This window comes from Ursus americanus, chromosome 26 (assembly GCF_024610735.1).
Source record: "Ursus americanus isolate L20-20 chromosome 26, mUrsAme1.1.p, whole genome shotgun sequence".
Classification (NCBI taxonomy): Eukaryota; Metazoa; Chordata; class Mammalia; order Carnivora; family Ursidae; genus Ursus; species Ursus americanus.
This window is the reverse complement of record NC_142152.1, coordinates 45,557,557-45,584,217: the sequence shown is the minus strand read 5'-3', so window position 1 is coordinate 45,584,217 and position 26,661 is coordinate 45,557,557. Positions and strand designations below refer to the sequence as shown.

The 26,661-nt window shown below is 44.6% G+C and overlaps 1 pseudogene across 1 annotated transcript; it reads left to right on the top strand.

Annotated features, from left to right (window-relative positions):
• The first annotated feature begins 12,294 nt into the window (after positions 1-12,294).
• LOC123793507 (immunoglobulin heavy variable 3-23 pseudogene) lies at positions 12,295-20,268 on the top strand (annotated as a pseudogene). Its single transcript, XR_015721711.1, has 3 exons — positions 12,295-12,407; positions 12,511-12,864; positions 19,982-20,268. The product of XR_015721711.1 is annotated as an immunoglobulin heavy variable 3-23 pseudogene (transcript).
• Positions 20,269-26,661: the final 6,393 nt, after the last annotated feature.

Here is a 26,661-nt window from a genome sequence, read left to right as displayed (position 1 = left end):
TTCACCACAATGCACCAACTCAAATAGGCCCTGGGATCATAAGGACAAAGCTAGTAGATCAGACACCCATGCTCCTAGGCCCTAACCCTAATGCGAGTTGGGTTCTCAGAGGTCGTTCCCAGGAGCCAATTTCCAAACCCCCAAGGTTTGGGGAAAACTGAGCCATACCTGGGGAATCAGCCTGCCACATAGAAGGAAACCATGCCATTTGGGACCTGCAGAAAGAATTTAGAGCAAGAGAAATCTGAATGCCCACCTGAGCCAATCCCAGTGGACCCCCCACCCCGCTTTAGGCAGACCCCTGACCAAAACCACACTCTCCACTCAGCACCCAGGAGGGCAAGAGAGCCAGTCAATCACACTTTCCACCCTCTAGGCCCCTAACACTAACCATAGATTGGGCTCTGAGCGGTCTACTCCCAGAAGCCTAGCTCCAAAGACATAGGGATTGGGGAAACCTGAGCCATACCTGAGGCCTCAGCATGCCACACAGAAGAAAGAGTGTCATCTGGGACTCCAGAAACTATTTGGAGCAAGAGTAATCTGATTATCCCACTGAGTCAATCTCAGCAAACTTCCATATTCAGGGGACTCTTGGCCAAAACACTGGGCCTGACATTCTCCACAACCCACCAACTCAAATCAGGCCCCCGGGATGATCACCACAAAGCCTGTAGATTGAAGCTCCCATGATCCTAGGCCCTAACCCAAATGCTAGGTTGGGTTCTCAGAGGTCATTCCCAGTGGCCTGTCTCCAAAAACACAGGGAACGGGGAAACCTGAGCCATACCTGAGGAATCAGCATGCCACACAGAAGGAAACCATGCCATTTGGGATCTGCAGAAAGAATTCAGAAAAAGAGAAATCTCAATGCCCACCTGAGCCAATCCCAGAGAGCCCCCACTCTCACAGGCACCCTGCCTGCAACTCCTGTGTCTGACATTCAACTGAAACAACACCCTCAACTTAGCCCCCTAGTAGGTCAACATAGCTGGCAGATCACAACACCCATGCCCCTAGGTCGAGCGCTAACACTAGGTTGTGATCTGAGAGGTCCATTCCCAGATGCCTGGCTCCAAAGGCCAGGGAACAGGGACTGCTGAGCAATGCCAAGACACTTAGCCTGCAGCACAGAAGAAACCTGTGCCATTTGGGACTCCAAAAAGGATGTAGAGAAGGAGAAAACTCAGTGACCACGTGAGCCAATCCCAATGAACCCCCACTTTCAGCAGACTCCTGCCCCAAACCCAGAGACTGACACTCACCCCAACCAACTCTCTCCACTCAGCCCCCGAGAGGGACACACAGCCAGTCGATCACACTTTCCATCCTCCTAGGCCCTGACACTAACCACAGGTGCGTTCTGAGAGGTCCACTCCCAGAGGCCTGGTTCCAAAGACAGGGATTGGGGAAACCTGAGCAATATCTGAGGCCTCAGCATGCCACACAGAAAGAAAGCACGCCTCTGGGGCTCCAGAAGCTACTCAGGGACACCTGAGCCAATCCCATCGACCCCCCACTTTCACTGCACCTCTTGCCAAAAACCCTGAGCCTGACACTCACCTCAAACCATGCCCTCAATTCAGGCATCCAGGGTTGTGTCTATACAACCAGGAGATCAGACCTCCCATGGTCCTCAGCCTGACCCTTACCCCAAGTTTCAGTTCTGAGAAGTCCATTCCCAGAGTCCTGGACCTAAAACCCAGAGACTGGGCATCAGTTAGTAATACCAAAAGACTCAGGTGGACACAGAGAAGGAGACCATAACATATGGGACTCCAGAAAGGATGTCGAGGAGAAATCTGAATGTCTACCTGAGTCAATCCCCACAAACCCCCACATTCACTGGCCCCCAGGCCACATACCTAGTGATTGACATTCACCCCAACCCATGCCACCAACACCCCCACACAGAAAATTCACCACACAGCCAGTGGATAAGAACTCCCATGCTCCTAGGCTCTACCCCTAACCCTACTTTTGTTTCCGAGAGGTCCATTCTGAGAAGGCTGGGAAGGGAATCATGTCTCTCCTGATGGAGACCTGCAGCCTCCCTCCAGGACAGGGCACATCCTTGGCTCACAGGGGATCCATGGAAGATTTCCATCAGGTGATTGACAGGGCTGCCTCTTGAGAAGGCTACCCAGGCATCAGGTTGCTCAAGACAGAGTAGGTGGGCGAGATGGAGGGAAGGCAATACATCGGAGGCCATGGGGCAAGAGCAGAGGCTCAAGACCATGAAGATGACGAAAAGGAGGAGGCAGCAGCATAGGAGCAAGCACGAAAGTGCCATGGGAACAGTGCCCACAGCTACACTGACTGGTTGCCTTCTGTGCCAGGTGTGGCTGACTTCAGTGGGCTCCAGACTAGTCCTAACCACAATCCTAGGAAGTGTGCACCACCACCGCCCTCCTCTCTCCATGTAGCTGCTAAGAAACATGGTCAGAGGCCCCGGGCAGTTTTCATGGAAAACAAGCAGTGGCTCCCCTGCACGTTGTTCCTCTGGTGGATGTCCAGTGCGACCCTCATGCCTGGCCAGATATTGATGTCTACCTGTATCCACACAACTCAATAGACAGGAGGGTGTCCCTGAATTCCACAGCACCTGATGGGACAGATCCACAGGCACCAACACCCAGTTGGTCACTCAGGACCTCGCCTACGGTCATGAAGCTCACCATGCCCCATTTCTGTTACATCCAGCAGAAAGCCTCGTTCTGATCCCCCACAATACCATACATCCTGGCTCCTGACCTGGGGTCATGCCATGAACTCACATGGCACCTTTCTTTTAGAGAAAGCTACCCCAGCACCTCCTAGAAAATATTTCTAATGAAGTACAAGAAAATCAGGACTACGGTGTGAACAGTGGTACACAGCCTGAATGGTAATACTTGGTAATTCTAACAAGGGTTGACTCCCCCATCTCACAAAACTTTCCTCTGTCCCCATGGAACTCATGGTCTGCCCTCAGAAAACACCCCAGGAAACAAATCTTTAATCTGAATGCTCCCTTCACCTTCCGTTCAAATCTTGTCCAACCACAATGATATGAAACTAGAAATCAGGCTCAAGAAGAAAGTCCTTAAATTTGTATGGAACCAGAAAAGGCCCTGAATTGCCAAGGAACTGTTGAAAAGGAAAAACAAAGCTGGGGGCATCACAATGCTGGATTTCAAGCTGTACTACAAAACCATGATCACAAAGACAGCATGATACTGGCACAAAAACAGACACATAGACCAATGGAACAGAATAGAGAATCCAGAAATGGACCCTCGGCTCTTTGGGCAACTAATCTTTGATAAAGGAGAAAAAAATATCCAGTGGAAAAAAAGACAGTCTCTTCAATAAATGGTCCTGGAAAAATTGGACAGCTACATGCAAAAGAATGAAACTTGACCAATCTCTCACACCATACACAAAGATAAACTCCAAATGGATGAAAGACCACGATGTGAGACAGGAATCCATCAAAATCCTAGAGGAGAACATAGGCAGCAACCTCTACGACATCGGCCAAAGCAAACTTTTACGTGATACATCCCCAAAGGCAAGAGAAACAAAAGACAAAATGAATTTATGGGACTTCATCAAGATTAAAAGTTTCTGCACAGCCAAGGAAAGTCAGAAAAACTAAGAGGCAGCCCACGGAATGGGAGAAGATATTTGCAAATGACACTACAGATAAAGGACTGGTATCCAAGATCTACAAAGAACTTCTCAAACTCAATACACGAGAAACAAATAAACAAATCAAAAAATGGGCAGAAGATATGAACAGACACTTTTCCAATGAAGACATACAAATGGCTAACAGACACATGAGAAAATGTTCAAAATCATTAGCCATCAAGGAAATTCAAATCAAAACCACACTGAGATACCACCTTATGCCAGTTAGAATGTCAAAAATAGACAAGGCAAGAAACAATTGTTGGAGAGGATGTGGAGAAAGGGGATCCCTCCTACATTGTTGGTGGGAATGCAAGTTGGTACAGCCACTCTGGAAAACAGTGTGGAGGTAACTTAAAAAGTTAAAAATGGAGCTAACCTATGATCCAGCCATTGCACTACTGGGTGTTTACCCCAAAGATACAGACGTTGTGAAGAGAAGGGCCATATGCACCCCAATGTTCATAGCAGCAATGTCCACAATAGCTAAATCGTGGAAGGAGCCGAGATGCCCTGCAACAGATGACTGGATTAAGAAGTTGTGGTCCATATATACAATGGAATATTACTCAGCTATCAGAAAGAACGAGTTCTCAACATTTGCTACAACATGGACGGCACTGGAGGAGATAATGCTAAGAGAAATAAGTCAAGCAGAGAAAGACAACTATCATATGATTTCTCTCATCTATGGAACATAAGAACTAGGATGATCAGTAGGGGAAGAAAGGGATAAAGAAAGGGGGGGTAATCAGAAGGGGGAATGAAACATGAGAGACTATGGACTATGAGAAACAAACTGAGGGCTACAGAGGGGAGGGGGGTGGGTGAATGGGATAGGCTGGTGATGGGCAGTAAGGAGGGCATGTATTTCATGGTGCACTGGGTGTTATATGCAACTAATGAATCCTCGAGCCTTACATTGGAAACCGGGGATGTACTGTATGGTGACTAACATAATATAATAAAAAATCATTTTAAAAAATGTCAAAAATTGAGCTACCTTTATGACCCAGCCATGGCACTACTAGGTATTTACCCCAAAGATACAGACGTAGTGAAGAGAATTGCCATATGCACCCCAATGTCCATAGCAGCATTGTCCACAATAGCTAAATTGTGGAAGGATCTGAGATGCCCTTCAGCAGATGACTGGATTAAGAAGATGTGGTCCATATATACAATGGAATATTTCTCAGCTATCAGAAAGAACGAGTTCTCAACATTTGCTGCAACATGGACGGCACTGGAGGAGATAATGCTAAGTGAAATAAGTCAAGCAGAGAAAGACAATTATCATATGATTTCTCTCATCTACAGAACATAAGAACTAGGAAGATCGGTAGGAGAAGAAAGGGATAAAGACAGGGCGGATAATCAGAAGGGGGAATGAAGCATGAGAGACTATGGACTCTCAGAAACAAACTGGGGACTTCAGAGGGGAGGGGGATGGGGGAACGGGATAGGGTGGTGATGGGTACTAAGGAGGGCATGTATTGCATGGTGCACTGGGTGTTATACGCTACTAATGAATCATCAAACTTTACCCCAGAAACCAGTGATATACTGTATGGTGACTAACATAATATAATAAAATAAAACATAAAAAATAAATAAAAAATAATAATAAAATAAAATAAAATACCATTGGCATTTTTCAAACATCTGAAACAAACAATCCTGAAATTTATGTGGAACTAGGAATGACCCCAAATAGAAAAGAGAATGACGAAAAAGAAAACCAAACCTGGCAGCAGCACGTTCCCTGACTTCAAGCTATATTACAAAGCTGTGATCACCAAGACAGCATGGTCCTGGCACAAAAACACACACATTGATCAATGAAACATAAGAGAGACGCAAGAAATGGACCCTGAACTCTATGGTCAACTAATCTTTGACAAACCAAGAAAAAAAATCCAATGGAAAAAAGACAGCCTCTTCAATAAATGTTGCTGGAAAAACTGGACAGCTACATATAGAAGAATGAAACTGAAACATTTCCTTACACCATTCACAAAGATACACTCAAAATGGATGAAAGACATCAATGTGAGACAGGAATCCATCAAAATCTTAGAGGAGAATATAGGCAGTAACCTCTTCAACATCAGCACAGTAACTTCTTTCAAGACATCATTAGCTATCAGGGAAATTCAAATCAAAACCACAAAGATACCATGTTACACCAGTTAGAATGGCAAAATTTGATAAAGCAAGAAACAAAAAATGTTGCAGAGGATGTGGAGAAATGGAAACCCTCTTACACTGTTGGTGGGAATGCAAGTTTTTAGAGCCACTTTGGAAAACAATATGGAGGTTCCTCAAAAAGTTAAAAATAGAGCTACCCTGTGACCAAGCAATTGCAGTACTAGGTATTTACCACAAAGATACAGACATAGTCAAGAGAAGGGCCATATGCACCCCATGTTCCTAGCAGCAATGTCCACAATAGCCAACTGTGGAAGGAGCTGAGATGCCCTTCAACAGATGAATGGATAAAGAAGATGTGGTCCATTTATACAATAAATACAATGATATTTATCCATCAGAAAGGATGAATACCCATCATTTGCAATGACATGAAAGAAACTGTAGGGGATTATGCTAAGTGAAATAAGTCCAGCAGAGAAAGACAATTATCACTTACATGTGAAATATAAGGAATAGCATGGAGGACATTAGGAGAAGGAAGGGAAAAATGAAGGGGGGAAATCAGAGGGTGAGATGAACCTTGAGATACTATGGACTCTGGAAAACAGACTGAGGGTTTTAGAAGGAAGGGGGGTGGGGGACTGGGCTAGCCTGGTGATGGGTATGAAGGCGGGCACGTATTGCGTGGACCACTGGGTGTTATGCGCAAACAATGATTCATGGAACACCACGTCAAAAACTATGATGTACTGTATGGTGACTAACATAACATAATAAAATAAACAATAAAATAAAACAAAACCAAGGGCTGATTCTAAAAAGAAAGGAAAGAAAAAAGACAATAAAATTGAGCAACTCGGCCTAGACTAATCAAAAAGAAAAGAGAAAGGACCTAAATAAATATCAGAAATCTAGCTGGTGCGGTGTGTCATCCAAAGTTATCATTTTGGGAGAAGTGGGCAAGATGGGCACAGAGTAGGGGACCTTGTATCACCTGGTGCCGCGAATTTAAATGGTATCTATCAAACCATTCTGAACACACACAAATTCCACCTCGGATATAAGAATAATTGTCTGGACCTCCAGAAACAGAAAAATTACTGTTTTTTGCAAGGTAGGAGGTGAACTTGGAATCTTCGGGGGAAATATTGGGATATAAATGGACTGGAGATGGAGCCTCCATAAGCTGGCGACTGGAAAGTGATATGCCACCAGCACAAAAAATCAGGGCCTTTGGAAACCTGCTCTAGTGAGAGACATTCCTTTCTGAAAAGTGCACAGGGGATGAATAGGGCAGGATTGTAAGTGGATCATTAGGTCTCAGGATCCCAGGAGGCTCTGCAAGAATGGGGGAGCCTGATCTGATAGAATGCCCAAGCAGTGTAGAGGAGAGACTTGTTATGGTCAGCAAGCCCAGAAGGAACTCTCAGCTCCGGTCACCATAAACCATTAGGCAGGCTGGTTGAGAGAGTGCCTCGCCTCGTCCTGAAAAGTACTGGAAAGTGGAGGCTGTTTAACATCCCAGTGGAGATAGAAAAGGGCTTGCATCCACAACAGGGCAACAGATCTCAGGGTGGTTCAGTCTGAAAGTACACTGGGGTGGCACCCAGCAGTGACCTGGGAGCTGCAGGAAAGGGTCCACGAGAAAGCCCACACGTGCTCCCATGTGCAAAATCACAAAGCACAGAGACAATCACAGTTCCCTGGAACTCCCCCAGGAGAGTTGCAATGGGTAGGAACAGCTCAAGTCTGTAGAGTTTGGTATGTTCAGAAGAGGATACTGCTTAACCTCAAGGATTTATTGAAGAAAGGGGACCTGGAACTTGTGGCTCTAGGTCAGAGATTCCCACATGGCCATATTTGCTCTGACCCACTAACAAGAAGCAGAAAGCCACCAGGGAACAAGAGGCACACAGACAACCAAGTGAAATTAAGCCGATGGCCCAACAAGGGGTGGGGTAATTCCACCAAGGCAAAGACAGCTGAGAAGCTGAGTGGCAGGCCCCTCCCCCAGAAGGCAGACTGGAAGAACAGGTGAATGACAAGATTATCTCCCACAGGACTGTTAATCTCCAGCACCAGGGGAAAATAATATAGGGAGCTCCAGGTGTTCCCTCATGACTCGCTTTATACTTTAGGCTACAATTTTATATTTCCTTCTTACTTTCTTATTCTTTTTTTTTTCTCACTTCAGATTTTTTCTAATGTGCATTTTCCTTGGGTCATGGTTGATATTTTGGACTCTGTCCATCCCTCAACCATCCCTCAACAGATGACAAGGAGGAGGAATTCTCAACAAGAAAAGAACTGGAGACAATGTCCTCTCCACAGAACTAATGGATATGAATAGAACAAGATATCAGAGACAGACATCAAGATAGCAATCATGAAGTCAATAGCCAGGGTTGAAAAAAGCACTAGTGACAATATAGAATTTCTAAGAGTAGAAATGAGATCTACTCAGGGCGAACTTACAAGTGCTATGAATGAGATGCAGCCTAAACTGGATACTCTAACACCAAGGGTAAATAAGGCACAAGAACGAGTCAGTGATCCAGAAAATAAGCTTATAGAAAGGAAGGAAGCTAAGGAAAATAGGTATAGGCAGCTAGTAGCACATGAAAATTGACTTAGAGAGATCAAAGACACCATGAAGCATTCCAGTGTCAGAATAATTGGGATCCCTGAGGTGGTGGAGAGAGAGAAAGGACTAGATTATATGTTTGACAAAATCATAGCTGAGACCTTCCCTCAACAGCGGAAGGAAACAAACATTCAAGTCCAGGAGGCAGAGAGGACCCCTCCCAAAATAAATAATAATAGATCAATACCCAATATATAATAGTGAAACTTGCAAATCCTAGAACAAAGGAAGCTGTCCTGATACCAGCTATGGGGAAGAGATTTCTTATGAAACGTGGGAGGAACATCAGAAAACATCAGAACTATATACAGAGACTTGGCAAGACAGAAAGGGCTAGCAAGACATAATCGGATATTAAATGAGAAAAACATGCAGCCGACAATACTTCATCCAGTAAGACTGTCATTCAGGATGGTCAGAAAGATAAAGAGATTCCAGGATCAGCAGAAACTGAAAGAATATGTGACCACAAAGCCACCCCTGCAAAAAAATATTAAGGGGGCTTCTGTAAGCCAAGAGCGACCCAAAGAGTCACATAGACCAGAAAGAAAAAGGCAATCCACAGAAACAGGGACGTTACAGGTAATACAATGGCACTAAATTCATATCTTTCAATAGTAACTCTGAATATAAATGGACTAAAGGCTCCAATAAAAAGACACGGGGTATCAGATTAGATTTTAAAAAATGCAAGACCCATCCATATAGTGTCAACAAAAGTCCCATTTTAGACCTAACACACTCCCAAACTGAAAGTGAGGGGGTGAAGAACAATTTATTATGCTAATGGACATCAGAAGAAAGGTGGGATAACAATCCTCATATCAGATAACTTACAATTTTAAAAATTACATTTTTTAAATTATATTATGTTAGTCACCATACAGTACATCCCTGGTTTTTGATGTAAAGTTCGATGATTCATTAGTTGCATGTAACACCCAGTGCACCATGCACTACATGTCCTCCTTACTACCCATCACCAGCCTATCCCATTCCCCTACCCCCCTCCCCTCTGAAACCCTCAGTTTGTTTCTCAGAGAACCAAAGACTGTAGGGGTGCCTGAGTAGCACAGTCATTAAGCGTCTGCCTTCGGCTCAGGGTGTGATCCTGGCGTTATGGGATCGAGCCCCATATCAGGCTCCTCCGCTGGGAGCCTGCTTCTTACTCTCCCACTCCCCCTGCTGTGTTCCCTCTCTCACTGGCTGTCTGTCACATAAATAAAAAAATCTTAAAAAAATAAATAAACCGAAGACTGTAGTAAGAGATGTAAACAGACATGATATCATACTTAAAGGGTCTGCACAACAGGAAGACCTAACAGTTATAAATATTTATGCTCCTAATTTGGGAGCAGCCAATTATATCAACCAATTAAAAACCAAAGAAAAGAAAAACATTGATCGTATTAGATTAATAGTAGGGGACTTCAACACCCCACTCACAGCAAAGGACAGATCACCTAGGCAGAAGATCAACAAAAAATTCAAGGGCTTTGAATGACCCACTGGACCCAATGGACTCTGAAGGCATATACAGAGCAGTCCATCCTAACACAACAGAATATTCATTCTTCCCAGGTGCACATGGAACTTTCTCCAGAATAGATCAAATACTGAGTCATAAATCAGGTCTCAACTGATATCAAGAGATTGGGATCATTCCCCGAATATTCTCAGACAACATAGCTTTGAAACTGGAACTCAATCACAAGAGGAAATTTGGAAGCACCTCAAACACTTGGAGCTTAAAGACCATACTACTAAATAATGACTGGGTCAATGAGGAAATTAAAGAAGAATTTAAAAATTCAGATAAACTAAGGAAAGGGAAACACAGCTGTTCAAAACCTTTGGGATACGGCAAAGGTGATCCTAAGTAGGAAATACATGGCAATACAAGAATCTTGCAAAAATGTAGAAAAATGTCAAATATGCAAGCTAACATTACACCTAATGGAGCTACGGAGATAACAGAAAATAAAGCATTAACCAAGCAGGAGGAGAGAAATAATAATGATCAGAGCAGAAAGCAGTGAAATAGAAACCAGAAGAGCAGCAAAACAGATCAAAGAAACTAGAATCTGGTTCTTTGAAACAACTGTTAATTTGTATAATATCCAAAGCAGACTTATCCAAAGGGAAAGAGAAAGGACCCAAATTAACAAAATCATGAATGAAAGGGTACAGATAACAACCAACAGCAAGGAAATACAATTTTAAGACCATAATATGAGCAACTATTTACCAATACATCAGGACAATCTGGAAGAAATGGAGACATTCCTGGAAACGTATAAACTACCAAAACTGAAAAAGAAGGAAATAGAAAATCTGAACAGACCCATATCCAGCAAGGATTTTGAAGCAGAAATAAAGACCTCTCAAAAAAAGACTCCAGGGCCAGATGGCTTCCCAGGGGAATTCCTGGTTCTAATTGTATTTTAATTATATTCTCAAGTTTGAAGAGGAGTTTTCGAAGACATCTACATGATTTATGAACACAAGAGGGCATAGAAGCTCCTCCATTGACTTTGTTCATCGTCATCCTCTCCAGCTTAGTTGTTGTGGAAAGCACATTAATAACACATTCTCTGAGGTCCATATCTACATTTGCAGGGTGATAAGCACGTTTATTATAATATCTAAAATGGGATAGGCTGGTGATGGGTAGTAGGGAGGGCATGTATTGCATGGTGCACTGGGTGCTACACACAACTAATGAATCATGGAACTTTACATCAAAAACGAGGGATGTACTGTATGGTGACTAACATAATTTTAAAAATATTATTATAAAACGAATAAAAAAACAAAACTGGAAACAATCCCTATCCACACCAACCACTTAAAAAATAAAATTTTCCCATGTTCACTCTTAGGAAAGCTGCCAAACATTAACAGATGTGCAGCAGAGAGAAATCTGGTTGAATTTTCAAGGATTTATGTATAGCAAAAAAAATAAAATAAATTCCTACAAATGAAATTACAAACACTATAATTGCACATCTATAATTTCTTCAAAATTAAAACTAGTCTAAGTAACATGAGAAATACCCAAGATATGTCAGGACAAGGAGAGAAAGGGAAGAGAGAGAAGGAATTCCCAGGAAAATATAGGAAATTCTAGGGAGAATTGATTTGCTCACTCTGGATAATGTTGATTGTGACACCTGTGTATATCATATCACGCACTCTGCATATGTGCAGTTCATCCCGTTTCAAACACACACATCACAGTTCTTACAGAGAGATGACTCAGGAGGAACACACAGATATTGCAATGTTAGAAAATACACCTGTATGAACCCTTATTCTCTCTATATTTCAGGTAAACTCTAGAGCAGGTAAAATCATCCTTTCCCCACTACAGAGAGTTCCACATTCCTCAGGAGACTGGCCACTCTGGCCTCCGGGTGGTTCATGGGGCAGCAGGACCTGTGGGAAGAACAAACGGCCAGACTGGGATTAACTCTCACCCTGTACATGCTCTTGGACACCTCACAAACCCTCTAAGATTCCGGGTGTAGGTTTAGAGTTCTTTATGAGATAACATGACACCTGTGCCAAGAGATTTGTGTGAATATCTAAAACTGAAGACACACATGAAGGCCAAGTATATACTCTGGAAGTTATATCATGAAATATAATTTTTTTCAGCAGTGGTCAACACCACCAAAACAAAGGCAGTCATATCTGTTCTGGTTACTGGCTTCTATGTCAGCATAGATCCCAAGCTGAATATATAGTCAGAGGTCATGCAAATAGGGCCCTCCCTCTGCTGATTAAAACAGCCCAACCCTGACTCTGCAGCTGGGAGAGGAGCCCCAGACCCAGAGTTTCCAGGTGTTCCAATCAGTAATCAGGACAGAACACAGAGAGCTCACCATGGACTTGGTGGTCGGCTGGATTTTCCTTGTTGCTCTTTTAAAAGGTAACTCATGCTGAACAAGAGACATGGAGTGTGTGAGTGGATCTGAGGGAGACAAACAGTGGGTGTGTGACAGTTTCCTGACCAGGATGTCTTGTGTCTGCAGGTGTCCAGTGTGAGGTGCAGCTGGTGGAGTCTGGGGGAGACCTGGTGAAGCCTGGGGGGTCCCTGAGACTCTCCTGTGCAGCCTCTGGATTCAGCTTCAGTAGTTACTACATGAGCTGGGTCCGCCAGGCTCCAGGGAAGGGGCTGCAGTGGGTCGCAAGTATTAGCGGTAGTGGTGGTAGTTACACATACTACGCAGACTCCGTGAAGGGCCGATTCACCATCTCCAGCGACAACGGCAAGAACACGCTGTACCTGCAGATGAACAGCCTGAGAGCCGACGACACGGCCGTGTATTACTGTGCGAGTGACACAGTGAGGGGACATCAGTGTGAGCCCAGACACAAACCTCACTGTAGAAGGGGATCTGGACCAGCAGGGGGTGCACACTAGTCACCAGTTCTGTCCTTAAGCCCCAGGAGCAGCTGCAGATGGAGGTTGTGGGCAGGTTTCCTGTCAGGGTCTGGGGCTTCCTCTCCATAGAGCAGTTGTCCACAGGGGCCCTCTCTGGACACATGATTCTGTGCTCAACTCTTCACTCTCTGACTTAGAAAATTTTTGTAACGTGAAAGCAGATACAGTAAAAACCACAAAAAAACAGAGTCACTCGCAATGGTTATTCCTGTCCCTAAATACCAATGAATTACAAATATCCTGGTGCTCACATCTGAACCTTCACAGGAATCCCAGCTGCACTCACTGTGCATCACAGGACCACCCAGCTCAATGTGCAAACATCCTAGAAGCAGCATTAAGTGCGTGCTGGACATGAGGCTACAGAGGCATCGACAATGCAAAGCAAGTGCAGAATGTGTCTTGGTGGGGGTCACCGTCATAAACCAAATCACAGCATCAATGTTAGTGACAACGTGGGAAAGCGGTGGACACCTTCCTGGTGTTGTGTGGATGTGCAATCTGAAGATCTCTCCCTCTCTCTCTCTCTCTCTCTCTCTCTCTCTCACACACACACACACACACGCACACACACACTGACTACACAAGGGTATAAAACCTTTAACACGTTCACCTGATTTCTCTAGGAAATGTGGTCCTACAACAGAAATACACAGATACAGGAAGAACTCAAGAAGCAAGAATAATCTGAGATAAGCAACTTAAATTTACACCTAAAGGACCTAGAGAAAGTACAACTGAAGCCTAATACAGCTGAAGGAAGGAAATAAAGATTGGAGAAGAAATAAATATAAATAAATGTTATAAAAACTAAAAAAACAACACAACAGATCAGAAAAAGTGTTATACACAAGTAACGAATCATGCAACACTACATCAAAAACTAAGAATATAGTGTATGGTGACTAACATAATAAAAAAATATTATAAAAAGAAGGAAACCAAGGTTAAACACTATAAAAATGTCTACCCTGAACAGAGGAACTTACACTCTCAATGCCAGCTCTAATAAAATACCATCGGCATATTTCAAAGAGCTGGAACAAAGAATCCTGAAATTTGTATGGAACCAGAAAAGACCCGAAAATGACTAGGGAATGATGAAAAAGAAAGCCAAAGCTGGCAGCATCACGTTGCCTGACTGCGAGCTATATTCCAAAGCTGTGATCACCAAGACAGCACGGTACTGGCACAAACACACACACACATCAGTGCATCAGAAAAGAGACTCCAGAAACGGACCCTCAAATCTGTGATCAACTACTCTTGGACAAATCAAGAAAACAATATCCAATCGAAAAAAGTTAGTCTCTACATTAAGTGTTGCTGGAAAAACTGGACAGCTACAGAGAGAAGAATGAACGTGGACCATTCCGTTACACCCTACACAAAGACAAACTCAAAATGGATGAAAGACATCAATGTGAGCCAGGAATCCATCAAAATCTTTGAGGAGAATATAGGCAGGAACCTCTTCGACGTCAGCCACAGTAACTTCTTTCAGGACACATCTCCAAAGGCAAGGGAAACAAGCAAAGGTGAAAATTTGGGACTTCATCAAGATAAAAAGCTTCTGCACAGGGGCGCATGGGTGGCTCAGTTGTTAAGCATCTGCCTTCAGCTCAGGGAGGGATCCCGGCGTCCTGGGATCGAGTCCCACATCAGGCTCCTCCGCTGGGAGCCTGCTTCTTCCTCTCCCACTCCCCCTGCTGTGTTCCCTATCTCACCGGCTGTCTCTCTGTCAAATAAATAAATAAAATCTTTTTTAAAAAGCTTCTGAACAACAAAGGAAGCAGCCAACAAAACTAAAGGGCAGCCCAGAGGATAGGAGAAGATATTTGCAGATGACATTTCAGATAAATGGCTGATATCCAAGATCTCTAGGACTTATCAAACTCAACACCAAAAAAACAAAAAAAACCCAGTCAATAAATGGTAGAAGACATGAGCAGACACTTCTCCAAAGAAGACAAACAAATGACTAACAGACACATGACACAATGTTCAACATCATTAGCCATCAGAGAAATTAAAATCAAGACCACCTTGAGATACCACATTACACCAGTTAGAATGGCAAAAATTGGCAAAGCAAGAAAAAAATGGTGCAGAGGATGTGGAGAAAGGGAAACCCTCTTACACTGTGGGTGGGAATGCAAGTTGTTCCAGCTACACTGGAAAACAATATGGAGGTTCCTTAAAAAGTTAAAACTCGAGCTACCCTATGACTCAGCAATTGCACTAGTAGGTATTTCAACAAACAGATACACAGTAGGGAAAAGAAGGGTCATACGCACCCCAATGTTCCTAGCAGCAACGTCCACAATAGCCAAACTGTGGAAGGAGCTGAGATGCCCTTCAACAGAAGAATGGATAAAGAAGATGTGGTCCACACACACAATGGAGTATTACGCAGCCATCAGAAAGGATCAACCATTGCATCAACATGAATGAAACCGGAGGGGTTATGCTAAGTGAGCTAAGTCAGCAGAGAAAGACAATTATCACTTGGTTTCCTTACAAGTGGAATATAAGGAATAGCATGGAGGACATTAGGAGAAAGAAGAGGGAAAAGAAGGGGGGAATTAGGAGGGGAGATGAACCATGAGACACGATGGACTCCAAGAAACAAACTGAGGGTTTTACAAGGGAGGCAGGTGGGGGGATGGGCAGGCCTGGTGACGTTTATTAAGGAGGGCACATATTGGGAGGAGTTAAGATGGCAGAGGAATAGGGGTCCCCCTTTTCAGCTGGTCCCCTGAGTCGCGCTGGATATGCACCAGACCATAATGAAAACCCACGGAATCAGCCCGAGATGCAGAAAGATACATCTGAATCTCCAGAAATGAACATCTCCAGCACTGAGTATTGAGGTACGAAGAGGGGAGCCGTGAATCCATGCACAGAAATCGGAAGATGAACTAAAGGGAGAGGGGGGCAACGCAGTCGGGAGCCAGGAAGCAGTAGCCACCTGCACTGGGGAGCAGGCCAGACTTGTGGACCTGCACCCACGAGTGCGCAGACTGAGACCGTGAGCCTGGGCACGCCCCTGTGACCAGACTGAAAATGGGCTCTCCAGAGTACGCGCGAGTCACTGAAAGAGGGAGCTCAGCGGCGCGCACGGGAACTGGGGGCAGCTGGCGGTTTTAGACACACAAAGAACAGAGACATGCTGGCCCTGGAAGTGAGGGCTGGGACACCGGCTGTGGCGCGCACAACACAGGACACTGCAGGGTGTTCAGCAGCACCGACAGAAACAGAGTTAAGGAGGCCAGAGGAGCCCAGTGGAGAGCAGACTGAGATCTCTCTGTTCTGAGACAGAGGCTAGGATTCGGCGACTGCTGCTCTGACGATCAGAAGAGCCACAGCAAACTGCCAGGGAAATCCGCCAGAGAAGAAAAGCTGGAAATACCGGCTCACAGTGTGCCCATCCCCATCCCCCCTCGCAGGGGACACGGAGACTCTACCCAAACAGGGTTCCCTGAGTATCAGCGCGACAGGCCTCTCCCCCAGAAGGCAGGCTGAAAAATCAAGAAGCCCACATCCCTAAGGTCCCTATAAAACAAGTGCACACTGCCTTGGTCCTGAGCAATAATTTGGGCTCTGGGCAACCCCCAACCTCTCCTCATCAGAATGAGGAAAAGGAAAATCTCCACCCAGCAAAAAAAAAAAAAAAAAAAAAAAAAAAACGAGTCTGTGGCCTCTGCCACAGAACTGATGGATATGGATATAACAAAATTATCAGACATGGAGTTCAGAGTAACAACGGTCAAGATGATGTGTAGACTTGAAAAAATATTAACAAAAATATTAACGAGAATTTAAAATCTCTAAGGGCAGAAATGAGGACAAGTCTGGCAGAAATTAAAAATACTATGGTAGGGAGGGCACGTATTGCATGGTGCACTGGGTGTTATACGCATCTAATGAATCATCGAACTTTACAGCAAAAACCAGGGTGTACTCTATGGGGACTAACATAATAAAAAATATTTTAAAAAATAAAAATGCTATGAATCAAATGCAGTCAAACCTAGATGCTCTGACGGCCACGGTACATGAGGCAGAAGGACGAATTAGTGAACTGGAGGATGAGATTGTAGAAAGAAAGTTGAGACAGAAACTTGGCTCAAAAAATCCAATCTCAGGAATGTAGGTTACGGGAGACTCAATGGACCGTTCCAATGTCAGAATCATCGGCATCCCTGAGGGGGTGGAGAAAGAGAGAGTTCTAGAAGAGATATGTGAACAAACTGTAGGTGAAAACTTCCCTAATCTAGCAAAGGAAACAAGCATTTGTAGGAAGATCGGTAGGAGAAGAACGGGATAAAGAAAGGGGGGGTAATCACAAGGGGGAATGAACCATGAGAGACTATGGACTCCGGGAAACAAACTGAGGGCTTCAGCGGGGAGGGGGGTAGGGGAATGGGATAGGCTGGTGATGGGCAGTAAGGAGGGCACGTATTGCATGGTGCACTGGGTGTTATATGCAACTAATGAATCATGGAACTTTACATCAAAGAGCAGGGATGTACTGTATGGTGACTAACATAATATAATAAAAAAGAAGATTATAAAAAAAAAAGATCTGTGTCTTGATGCCCCGCAGTGTTGATCCCCTCTGCGACCCTGGTGTGCTGGCCCTACATGGGGAGGGGCATTATATATTCTAATGGTAAACCCCTGTGACTCAGTTGGACTGGGTGTGAGACGGGACCTTCATGAGATGTTCCAGAGATTATCTCATTCCTTAAGCACAGGACACCCCATGAGAAAGCTCTTCCCTGTTGCAGGTGCAGAGTGGGGTGTGGGACTGGCAGCATCATGGCTTCCAGGATCTGCAGGAACATGGGGTCCAAGATCACATCTGAGGGTCTGTGCTCTACCCGTGGGGACCAGGACACCCCATCAGTCATGCCAGCTGGAATCTGTGGGTGTTCAGAGACTCAGGAATCTGACCTCCTTCCTTTGGCTCATCCCATCACCTCAGGGCAAACTGTAAATGAGGAGCTTGACATTGGTAATTCCGTAAAGTACTTGCTAATACTAGGGAACAAAGGATGCCCAGAGAAGGAACAATGAATACGGAAATGATGAAATAAACAAGAAAAGCAGTATATCACTATGAATTCTATCAGGAGTTCTCAGTGGAATCGAAGAAAGCAAACAACGTGAACCCGCTAATTTGTAACCTTACAAGAATCTTTCCCCTACTACCATGTGTGTTGAAATCTCCTGTGTGTGAGACAGAAGTTAGGAGGAGAGGAAAAGAGAGAGAACATGCAACAGAGAAAATGACTTTTCCATTACAGATTCATAAATCATAAAGTCTTTATAATACATGCAGGAACCTGTCCATGAGGACCTCAGAGGACAGAGAAATCAAGGTAAAGAAGCTCCATAGTCCAGACGCTGTGTGAACGTTCACGTCCAGCTTCCCCTTCATCCTCCTCTTTCCCATGAGGATTTGAGGTCTGGATGGAGATGGGGGCACATCCTGGGGCTTGGACCCCTTTAGATGCCTGTGTAGTAGGGTCTGCATGTCTCATGTTCTGTGGGAAGGGAACACCTCTCTACCGACTCAGTTAAATGTGTTCCTCCCTAGAACCATCTGTCTCAGGGTGAGTACAGGACCATATGGCTTGGATTTTAGGTGTTATTTTTTATTTAAATTCATTTAGCCAACATATAGTACATTAGACTCAGCTGTAGTGTTCAACAATTTATCAGTTGCATATAAACATTTCTGTTCCATGGATGTAACTAGAGGGTATCGTTCTGAATGAAATAAGTCAATCAGAGAAAGACAAATATCACATGGCTTCACTCATATGTGGAATATAAGAAAAAGTGCAGAGGGGGGCGCCTGGGTGGCACAGCGGTTAAGCGTCCGCCTTCGCTCAGGGTGCAATCCCGGTGTTACGGGATCGAGCCCCACATCAGGCTCATCTGCTGGGAGCCTGCTTCTTCCTCTCCCACTCCCCCTGCTTGTGTTCCCTCTCTCCCTGGCGGTCTCTATCTCTGTCAAATAAATAAATAAAATCTTTAAAAAAAAGTGCAGAGGATTATAGGGGAAGGGAAGGAAAACTGAATGGGATGTCATGAGACAGGAAGACAAACCAAGAGAAACTCCTAACTATAGGAAACAAACTGAGGGTTAGGGAAGGGAGGTGGGTGGAGGCATGGGCTGACCGGGTGATGGGCATTAAGGAGGGCACTTGATGTGATGAGCACTGGGTACTGTACGCAAGTGATAAACTATTGAACACTACATCGGAAACTAATGATGTACTATGCGCTGGCTAGTTGAATTTAAATAAAATTTAAAAGAAGAGGAAAAGAAGAAACGCATACCCACTTAACCCCCAATCTCTCTGCCTTGCTATCCACATGGATGAGCTTGTTTCTTTAGGTAAATCCTTGCGTATAGTTCCTAACACCCCCTTTTGTAGATGGAGACATAGGCCATCTTCCAGGACCCCATATCTGATTAGAAGGAGAGAATGACCCTAAGAACGCAAGCAATCACGGTCTGGACCCTGGACTACTGCCTCATTCTCCAGGTATGTGAACAGGTGAATCTGAAGGTTAAAATTGTAGCCCACAGTCAAACAGCCCGACAAGAGAACACAAGAGAACCTTTGTGAGGTTTCCAAATCTTCATCAACTCCAGCACAAACCCACTCAAGTAACTGGGGCTGGAGAACAGTTCAGGCAGAACTCAGCCTAGATCACTAGGAACAGGCTCAGTGGGTCCTCACACCACCCACCGTGGGGACACCAAGAACTAGTGACGGTCACCAGGGCTCAGGATCTTTTACTGCTTCCCCGTCTCTGCGGGGACCCACATGCAAATCACCTGGGTGCTCCCAGAAGAAATCGGCATCACAGGCAGAGGCCAGCGTGCTGGGTCTCCATCCTGCAGGCAGCCATGCAGATGCTGTGGTCCCTCCTCTGCCTTCTGGCAGCTCCCCTGGGTAAGGGTCTGGACGCTCTGGGATAGACGGGGGCCTTTCTGTGGGATGGGACCGACTCACCATGACTCTCTTTGTCCCTAGGTGTCCTGTCTCAACTTACACTTCAGGAGACAGGCCCAGGACTGGTGAAGCCCTCACAGACCCTCTCTCTCAACTGTGTTGTCTCTGGGGGCTCTGTCACCAGCAGTTACTATTGGAACTGGATCCGCCAGCGCCCTGGGAGAGCACTGGAGTGGAAGGGGTACTGGACAGGTAGCACAAGCTACAACCCGACTTTCCAGGGCCGCATCTCCATCACTGCTGACACGTCCAAAAACCAGGTCTCCCTGCAGCTGAGTTCTGTGACCACCGAGGACAGGGCCGTGTAGTACTGTGCAAGAGGCACACAGAGACATCAGTGTGAGCCCAGACACAAACCTTCCTGCAGGGACACAGTAGGAGAGGACAGCAGGGGCCCTCAGAACCCACCAGGGAGAGCTCAGGACACAGGGGCTCTCAGGTCACCAGGGGGTGCTCAAGAGTCAGGGGCACTCAGGAGACAAGGGCACACTCAGATCAGCGTGCGGCACTCAAGACCCACAAATACACTTTCCACACCAGCAGCAGGTGCAGGTGGAGAGTAAACGCTCGTCTCCTGTCACCGTGTGGGGCATCCTCTCCATAAAACAGTTTCCCCAGGGGCCTCTCTCAAATAATGATTTCGTCTTACTCTTACATCTGTGAATACAAAGGTTGGTTGTAATAGGAGAAAACTATACTTCCATGCACAAAAGCAGAACGTCACTTACACGGCTTCACCTTTTCCCTAAATGAAAATTATATGCAGACATTCTGATGTCAGTCTGCCAAGTCTGTAAAAGTTTCAGCAGGACTCAACAACACAGCACCACACAGACCAGTGTACGATCGACGAGCCAGTAAAATAAAGTTCATGCTGGACATCAGGCACAGAAGCATCATGAAGCCAAGGCCAGAGGAGAAGGGCCCTAGTGCTGGGGGTGTTGTGTGGACACCATGCTCACAGCATCTAGTTAGCTGACATCATCCAGAAGCAGAGGGACCCCCACCAAGCTTGATACAGTTGGGGAATCAGATGATACGACACACACATGGGAGAATACACAATGCTTATCGATCTCAGGGAATGTCACACAGCGTGTCAGAAATGCTTTAATAAAACCAGGAAAGGACATGACATCAGGGATTTTCTCATGGCTCAGTGCTGGAAAATCCCAAGGGATCTAGAACATCAAAGGCACAGAATCTCGGCTTTCCTATCCGATGTCCCATGTGTGGTGCAGGAGAAGACAGAGCAAGGGGGCTTCTGGTGTAGTAATGAATCATCAGAAGATAAAGTCTCATGCCTAATTCCATGCAACTAGAAAAATAAGTGAAAAGGAAGAGAACTGATCAAATAGGTGAAGAACACCTGAGTCCCTAGAAATGAGAATGATAACGTATAAGCTGACAATACTAATAAGGAAGCTATTAGAAGTGGACTGAGGTCTTGCCGGGTGTCTGCAGTGGAAGCTGTCCACTCCCCAAGGTCTCCAGCTGGTTCTGAAGGTTCTGTGTTCACTGTGTGCACGCAGAGACCAGAAGCTTCTACTGGATCCATGAGAATCCTCACTTTGAGGTGCTAGAGGGGAGGGACCTTTCATCTGCAGGGAATCACTCATTGATCCTCAGTTGTTGACTTCAGCTCAATGTGCGTGACCTCCACCATCCTCACAAAGAAACCTAACGACAATGTGATGGGACGAGGATTTGGGCCTCAGGGTACCACTTAGGTCAGGAGGGTGCTGCCTCATGATGGGAGTAGTGCCCTTACACACCATGACTGAGAAAGCTCCCTGCCCCCTGACCCCATGTGCGGTGACAGGCAATGGACAGCCCAGGATGAGGGTGCTCTTCAGACATCACATCTGCCTGCACCTTGTCCTGAGTTTTCCAGACTCCAGCACTGTGAGAAATGAGTGTCTGTTGTTTAAAACCACCCAGTCTGTGTACAGTGTTACAGCAGCTGGAACAGAATAAGACATTTCTTTTTAGATAATGATTTCATTTATTCATTTATTTGACAGAGAGAGAGACAGCCAGAGAGAGGGAAAACAAGCAGGGGGAGTGGGAGAGGAACAAGCAGGCTCCCAGTGGAGCAGGGAGTCTGATCTGGAGCTCCGTCCCAGGACAACGGGATCACGCCCTGAGCTGAAGACAGACGCTTAATGACTGAGCCACCCAGACGCCCCAAAATCAACATTTCTAAAAACAAGTATTTAGATCCCCCAGATCCCCTTCTTGCCTCAGCTCAGCAGATGGCTGCCAGGCTATTCTCATCCCAGTCAATGTTGAGATTTACTCTCTGGGGAGGTCTCTGAACTGCAGGATACCAGGCACATGTCCTAAGCCCTACTCCTTAGACCCTAACCCTAACCCCAAATCTAACCCTAACCTAACACAAACAGTAACTGTAAACATTACATGATGAGGGAATTGAGTAAATAAATGAATAAATACGAATTCCCATGTGTGAAATTGAGTTCCATGAATATCTACATAATAGGAAAACCCCCAAAGCTAAATAAAGTCCCTCGTCGATGCAAAGGTACTGCCCCACATCTACGCCAGGTTAGTTGTTGCCATGGAGACCATATAAATAATACATTCTCTGAACTCACACCTTCAGTCAGGCTAGGAAGCAACTTGATTGAAATACCAGAAACTGGAAATGATCCCAATCCTAAACAACTGCTTTAAAAAAATAAAATTCTCCTGTGTTCATTGTCTGGAACGCTGCCAGGAATTAATAGAGATTTTTGCTACACACAGCAAAACGGATGTGTTCTCAAGGATTGATGCTGAGCAAACTAAACCTTAAAAATAAAAGCACATGTATCATAATAAAACATCTATACATCCTAGAAAATTAAAGCTAGTCTACGGTAACACAGAAAAATCAGTAGTTATGTGGGAACAGGGTGAAGAAGAGAAGACAGGAAGGAGGAATTCTAGGAGATACAGGAAGATGTAAGAGGAATCTATTTTCTCACGTGATAATGCTGATTCTAACATCAATGATGAACATATCACGCACTCTGCACGTGTGGAGTGCATCCTGTGTCAAGTACACGCATCACAGCCGTTACAGATTCTCACACAGATGACTCAGGAGCCACGCAGACATAGTGACATGTTAGAGACTTGAAAGTACACCTGCACAAACCGTGATTCTCTCTGCACTTCAGGTAAAGTCCGGAAACAATCATCCTGTCCCCATCACAGGACGAGTTCCACATTCCTCATCAGCCTGCCCACTCTGTCCTGCAGGTGGATCAGGGAGGCAGCAGGTCCTGTGGGTGGACCACAGGTCCACGTCCTGGGCGCATTCTCACCCCAGACTGCTCTTGGACACCCCACAATCCCTCTGAACTTATGGGAATACGTTCATATCTCTTTATGCAGTAACATGACACCTAGGCCCCAAGATTTGTGTGAATATGTAAAAACTATGTAGCACACCGAGCCCAAGTGTGTATTCTGCAAAGTCATATAATCTAAAATCCGAGTTTCCCAAATGTCACTAGCACCAAATCAAAGGCATTCACATCTGATCTGGTCACTGCCCTCTCTGTCAACATAGGTCCCAAGCTGGCTATAGAGTCAGAGGACATGAAAATAGGGCCCTCCCTCCACTGATTAAACCAGCCCAGCCCCGACCCCAGCAATGGGAGAGAAGCTCCAGCCCCAGCATCCCCAGGTGTTCCCATTCAGTGATCAGGAGAGGACACAGAAAACTCACCATTGACTTTGTGCTTGGCTGAGTTTCATGGACACTATTTAAAAGGTAATTTACGGTGAACAAGAGACACTGAATATGTGAGTGCATATGAGTGAGAGAAACAGTGGATGTGACACAGATTCCTGACCAGGATGTCTTGTGTTTGCAGGTGTCCAGTGTGAGGAGCAGCTGGTGGAGTCTGGGGGAGACCTGGTGAAGCCTGGGGGGTCCCTAAGACCATCCTATGCAGCCCTGGATTCACCCTCAGTAGTTCCTGGATGAACGGGGCCTGGCAGGCTCCAGGGAAAGGGCTGCAGAGGGTCTCATGTATTAGCTATGATGGAAGTAGCACAGGCTGGGGAGCCTGGGGACATGAATGTGTAACTGTCTCCAGAGCAGGAGGACAGCAATGTTTTAGATCATGCATGCAGGAAGGAAGAGTGAGGGAGTTAACCATCACACATCAACCTTTGGTAAACCTGGGCATCCATATGCATCTGTGTAAATCACACTCATTCTGAATATAAAGAAAAGAACACGGTCATAACTTCACCTTCTATGATACACATCTCCTGCATGTAACCAAGAACACAAAATCCCTTTACCAAAGTAAAGAAAAACATTGATAATCATATATTCCTAGCAGGGGACTTCAACGCCCCCCTCACAGCAATGGACAGATCATCTAAGCAGAAGATCAACAAAGAAACAAGAGCTTTGAATGACACATCTCACCAGATGGACCTCACACACATATACACAGCATTCCATCCTAACACAACAGAATACTCATTGTTCGTGAGTGCTCATGGACATTATTCCAGAATAGATCACATCCTGGGTCACAAATCAGGTCTCAACAGATACCAAGAGATTCGGATCATTACCTGCATATTTTCAGACCACGAGGCTTTGAAAGTGTAAATCATTGTGAAATCATTCACAAGAGGGAATTTGGAAGTGAAAAGCACCCTACTAAAAAATGAATGAGTGAACAAGAAAATTAAAGAAGAATTTAAAATATGGACTCTGGGAAACAAACTGAGGACTTCGGGGCTGGGGGAATGGGATAGGCTGGTGGTGGGTAGTAAGGAGGGCACGTATTGCATGGGGCACTGGGTGTTATACACAAGTAATGAACCATGGAAGTTTACATCAAAAACTAGGGATGTACTGAATGGTGACTAACATAATGTAATAAAAAATACTATTATGAAAAAAAAAAGATTACGGACCAAATGCTACTCAGGAATAAGGAAAGATTGAGGCACTTAATGAATGGCAGAGGCTAACATAGGTGGGATAAAATTTCTTTGGGGATATTTTAGTTCTGTGAAAGTCATGTTTATGAATTTCCTGTCATATTGTCCCTTTGATCTTTTAAAACGTGAAATAGAAAATAAATGTCCTAAGCACAGGTAACGTTGAATAAACAAATGTTTGAGAATGGCAATCAGACCACTAAAAATGGCACATGCATTCAGAGAGGAGATTGCAAAGAGGTACACATGCTACTGCGAGAAAATGACTAAAACAATAAACGCTTAGCTCAAATCCTGAATGTTGGACAGTATTAAAAAATCAAAAGGAAAGGACTGAAATCAAGTGTAAAATTAAAATGTAATCATATAAATTTCATCAATAAATCATCTTCGCTTATTAAAAATCAAAATCATGGAAGCAAAGGAGAAGGAAACACAGCTGTTCAAAACCTTTAGGAAACAACAAAGGTGGTCCTAAGGAAGAAGTACACTGCAATACAACCTCTCTCAAAAATTGAGAAAAACCTCAAATCGACAAGCAAACTTTACACCTAAAGGAGCTGGAGAAAGAACAGCAAATAACACCTACCAAGGAGAAGAAGAGAAATAATAAAGATTAGAAGAGAAACCAATCAAATAGAAACCAGAAGCACAGTAAAGCAGATCAATGAAACAAATACATTCTCTAAGCTCCATATCTACATCTGTAGTGAGAAGCAAATTTATTATAATATCAGAAACGGGAAAAAATTCTTACCCCAACCAACCACTTAAAAAATAAAATTCTGCTATGTTCACTCTAAGGAAAGCTGCCAAACACTAAAATACATGATTCTTGCTACAGACAGCAACATGGCTGAATTCTCAAGTATTTATGCAGAGAAAAAAGTCCTACAAATGAAATTACATACACTATAATTGCACATTTATAAACCCCTCAAAATTAAAACTAGTTTAAGTAATAGGAGATATAGCCAAGGTATGGGGGACAGGGTGAGAAAGGGAAGGAGGAGGAGGAATTCCAGGGAAAATACAGGAAATTTTAGTGAGAAGTGGTTTGCTGAATCTGGATAATGCTGATTGTGACTCCACTGTTTATCATATGACACATTCTGCATGTGTGCAGTGCATCCTGTGTCCAGTACACTCATCAAAACTAATAAACACAGAGATGACTCAGGAGGAACATATAGATATTGACATGTTAGAAAATACACCTGCATGAACCCTGATTCTCCCCTTACTTTAAGTAACTCTAGAGCAGGTAAAATCATCCTGTCCCCATTACTCGAGGGGTTCAACATTTCTCACGAGGTTGCCCTCTCTGTCCTCGGTGTCCAGGGGCAGGAGGTCATCCTTGAATACTGGGGCTCATTCTACCCCTGAATGTGTTCCTGGACACCTCACAAACCCTCTAAAATTCTAGGTGTAGGTTTATGATTCATTTGGCACAACATGACACCTATCCTGCAAGATTTGTGTGAATATGTAAAAACAAAGTCCCACATGGAGGCTACATACAAACAGGGGAAAGTTAAATAATGAAATATGGTATTTTTTCAAATGGTCAATACCTAGAAAACAAAGGCAGTCACATCTCTTCTGGGTACTGGCCTCTAAGTCAGCATAGATCCCAAGCTGAATATATAGTCAGAGGTCATGCAAATAGGGCCCTCCCTCTGCTGATTAAAACAGCCCAACCCTGACTCTGCAGCTGGGAG